The sequence below is a fragment of the Belonocnema kinseyi genome, chromosome 10 (genome assembly GCF_010883055.1).
Source record: "Belonocnema kinseyi isolate 2016_QV_RU_SX_M_011 chromosome 10, B_treatae_v1, whole genome shotgun sequence".
Taxonomy (NCBI): domain Eukaryota; kingdom Metazoa; phylum Arthropoda; class Insecta; order Hymenoptera; family Cynipidae; genus Belonocnema; species Belonocnema kinseyi.
In genome coordinates, this window is record NC_046666.1 from 64,568,899 (window position 1) to 64,573,825 (window position 4,927).

Genomic DNA, 4,927 nt, shown 5'->3' on the forward strand with positions numbered 1-4,927 from the left:
TTAACTACTGTTGGATAGGCGAACATATTCCCAGAATTTAGAGACAATCGAAAAACATGACTTTTTGAGTTGGGGCAGTTGAGGAATAATGCCCCATATATTATCACATACCTGGGTGACACCGCAGCGACGGAAGAAACGAGAATAAGCCAAAGATTATGCAGTTTTCAATTGGGAAATAAAAACAATAAATGTGAATACAACTTCCTACAAAATATTGAAATACTTATTGCAGATAACATCTGCAAACGCACAACTTTTATAGATAAACCAATTTATGATTGTATGTAGATTTGTATCGTTGTAAATTTGTCAATTTAATTGTTGTGAATTCGCCTAATTTCATTATTTTAAGAATTCTAAATTTGATAATTTTGAAATTTATTTCTGGTTAACTTGATAAATTTTTAATTTATAAAGAAAAGTCAATATTCGCCAGTTTTGTAATTTTTGAATAATTATCAATGTGAAAAATTGTGCAATATCCAGAATAGTTGTTAGGCAACTTGATAAGCTTGGAACTTATGAATAAATTTGCAGAGGGCCTAATTTACAAATTTGATAGTTTTGAAATATATTGCTAAGTAACTTAATGAATTTATAATTTGTCAAGAATAGTCAACATTTGCTCATTTTTAATTTTGCAATAATTATCAATGTTGAAAATTGTGCAATATCCAGAATAGTTGTGAGGCAACTTGATAAGCTCGGAATTTATGAATGAATTTACATAGGGCCTAATATTTGAATTTGATAGTTTTGAAATTTATTGCAGGGTCACTTGATAAATTTATTACTTATAATCCAGTTATGATTTCAAACTGGGAAAATTTGCAAATTTACATACAATCATAAAGTTTTATCGATTAAATTTCTGCGTTTGCAGATTTTATCTGCAAAAAGAATTTCAATATTTTGTAGGAAATTGTATTCACATTTTTTATTTTTATTTCCCAATTGAAAACTGCCTAATCTTTGGCGAACTGGTAAAGGTTCGGTAACCGTCACTAACGTGATTTCACAAACGCTCATAGTTCTTACAAGGGACTCAAAAATCCGGTACACATCTCTACTTATTTTTGATGCACTATCAATTTTTAATAGTCTCATCAAAAAGTCAATGTCGCATAACAGGCTTTCCCTTTTGAGAATTATTGTCTTAACACGCGGTCAATTTAAAATAAACAGAAGTTTCACTTACTTCATCCAAGTAAAATTCACTTGGTACAAGTAATCTTATTTTCAGTGTGACCCTTCGAAAACATGGTATCAGTCGAGAATTCTTCTATGATGTTCGAATTGTGAGTAAAAAAATTAATTTGCAAACGATTCTAATCTGCGGATTTTAAAAAAGCGCAGATATTCGACGAGTTTTCTTTCTTTCGTTCTCAAATTCTTCGGAAAAATATATATATTAAGTGAGTGCCGTACCTATAAAATTATTCAAAGTCGGATTTAACCAACACCCTTCAGTAATTTTAAGATTTTCTAAATAGAAAACGTATAAACTATTAAAATTGTGTAAATAAATGACCAAAAAACATCTAATTTCAACAAATCTCGATAAAGCTTTAATTTCTTCCAAAAAAGATTGACTAGGGCATTGACGAAGGATGAAAACCTCGAGAACCATAATGCATTGAATTTTGGAAAGAAAATAACCAGCTGCATGAAACATTTTGATTAGAATTCAAACTGAAAACATTATATTATATTTTGACATGTTTTTCTATTAAATGAATGATGTCAAGCGGCCATGTGCCTTTCCATGTTTGCTTTCACTCGTATTTTATACCTATTAGCTAGTTTATATATTCCAGCAAAAGCATTATTAGTCTTAATTACTGCAAAGACATCGCCATCGGATATTGATTAAACAATTTGTTTCTGGATTCGTATAGGTCCAAACGAATTTCCTCTTATTGTAGGAGAAACCGTGCAACTGGCAAGGGAAGAACGCATGGCAGAAGGAGACCTGGACCTATTACGAAGAGGGGGTTCGGCAGGAGGAAAATGCCTCTCAGGTAGATAATTTCTTTGTGAAGAATAAAATTACCCACCATGAGGAACATCAGGAATTGGGTCCCCATTAGGTAGACATTCAAACTACGAACTTAACTCTACAACAAAGAAGGAAGTATTAACATTTTTACCGTCAGTATTTGATGTACAAAAAACACCGTTCCTTTAAAGTTAGCAAACATCAGTGCAGTTTTGAGTTGTAATAAAAATTAGCCCCGCAGTGGCAGTGGTGTATAAAATTTTTAGTAATTTATTAGATAATTCGAAAGTATTCATTTCAATGCATAAGGCCATTTAGAAATATGATTAATTTGCGGAAAACTTAAAAATATTCTCTAAACTATAGATATATTTGATTATTCATATATTTGACAATAGAATTAATGGTGATAGCCAAGTTCAAGACCAGAGTATAAACAAAACTCATTTTTTGTCTGCAGATGAAAACCGGATTAATTAATTAATGAAGAATTGAGTTAACAGTTTAATGAAAGAATATCTTGGTACTTATAATAGATTTTATGATGTATCATATAGCCGTGATCTTATTTTTATCAGCACTTATTAATGTATTGGATATTTAATTGGCTAACAAATATTTTTCCCAGATAAATATTTAGAAAAAGCGTGTTTTAGCAATTAAAATATATTATATCTTTATTTTCCCTGTGCATTCAAATCATTGTTTTATATAAATTTGACTTTACACGCAAGAATATTTTAGTTTGAATCCAACAAACATTTTTGGCCAATAAATTTTGTTTTCCCTTAAATAAATTTTAACTAATATGATTTTTGCAACATGTGCAAATTAACCCATTGACATTGTATGACGTACATTGCGTTATATGCTGATCCAATATAGCGACCAAAAATTTGAAAAAGCTAATTAGTTTGCGGATTTTGATGAAAATTGGTACTAACCACATTTTTAGATCCCTAAAAATGAATACGGGATTAAATTTCGATAATTCAGAATTGCTGATCAGACGAGGTCATTCAATATTTCTCCCAATGTTTCGGAAACTCGCCGTTTCCATCATCAAAGAAACCAATTTTCAAAAATTATATTCTAAAAACTTATAAAAAACAATAAACTTATCGAAACTATTAGAATTATAAAAAACAGTACCAATTATTATACGAATCCGCCAACTTACTGGATTTTTCAAAAATTTTGTTCGCCATATTGGATCAGCAATTTCGAAATTTCAAATTTTGAACTTCAATTCATATTAGCAATTTAGAAATTTCGATCTTAAATTCATATGCGCTGACCCAAATAAGCCCTTAGTACCAATCAATATATATATATATATATATAGAGACAAGGTCATCTTTCAGAGAGGTGTCTTTCAGGACAACACCATGAGACCACTCCTCTTTTGCCTCACATTACTGCCACTATCTCTAGCCCTTTGCCATTCCGACAAGTACTTTTGCGGCAAACCTGCAGATGAAAAATACAAGGTCATTCACGTATTTTACATGGACGATCTTAAGATCTATGCTAAAAGCAAAGAGCAACTACATCTAGCTCTAGGGATTGTCAAACGATATACTAAGAAAATAGGTATGTAATTTGGGTTAGACAAATCCGCCAAGGTTTATTTAAAGCGAGTAAAACTTAATAACATCTCTGAAGACCCTGAGCTCGTCGATAGAAGTGCTATACGACACCTTTGCGCTGGAGACACTTATACATATCTGGTCGTGCCACAGAGCCGCATTCAGGATGTGACATCTATAAAGGATACTCTCCGAAGCAGATACAAACGTCTCATCCAACAGATTTGGTCTTCCGAACTGTCGGCGAGGAACAAAGTATCTGCAACGAACATGCTTTCCGCCCCGGTACTACTCTATTCATTTGGAGTAGTTCCATGGATGAAAAACGAGCTCAGATCTCTTGATATCGGGACAAGAAAGGTTATGCACATGAACAAAAGCATGCATCTTAAGTCTTCTGTTCCACGACTGCACATCTCGCGCCGCTAAGGTGGTCCCGGAATATTGAGTCTTGAATGTCTTCACAACATAATTATTATGGGTACAGCGTATAGACTCGCAAATAAAGGGGCCCTCTTCTTAAAATGGTCAGGAAGCACGAAGAAGTGGGCAAAGGAGCGTTTCTGTACAAAGCAGCGGAGGAGGCTGCTGAAACACTCGGTCTTAACTTCAGTATTAAGGGTGAGCAAAATGCATCAAATCTTATCTATCTCCAGTACTCACTCCTGAAAGCCCGGATTGAGAAAGTACAAGAGAAAAACTTTCGTCGACAGCTCCTCGATAAGAGGATGCACGGTATCTTCCACAGAAATGTGGAGGATCAGTCAATGTCGTGTGAGCTAACTTTTGCTTTCCTTAAATGACCCGGATTGAAGTCTGGTACGGAGAGTTTCATTTTGGCATGCCAAGACGGTTTCTTTGCCACCTTAACATACCGTCGCTACATTTTGAGCCAAGACATTCCCGATGATAGCTGCAGGGCGTGCCATGCACACCCCGAGCATTTAGCTCACATACTATCTAGTTGTCCAACTCATGCGGGAACGGCCTACATCCAAATGCACAATTCGGCATTAAGGGTGCTTTATTACTATCTCTGTCACTCTTACGGCGTTAACCTTAATATCGCTCCTCTAAATGCTCCTAGGGAAATCTAGTCAATTGTCAAGAATAGGAAGTGCCGCATATACTGGAACTTTATATTCTCGACTATTGTTTCTGTTGCTCACTCGAGGCCTGACATGATTCTTCTTGACTTCGAGAGTGCAAAGCTATTACTGGTTCGCAACTTTCGATTTGTGTCCTAAAAACACGTGAGGGTTTCACCGGCCTGTCGTTCTGATTGCATGGAGCTATGTGACCACCTATCTCACGGTCGTGAGACGTGGGCGTCTCA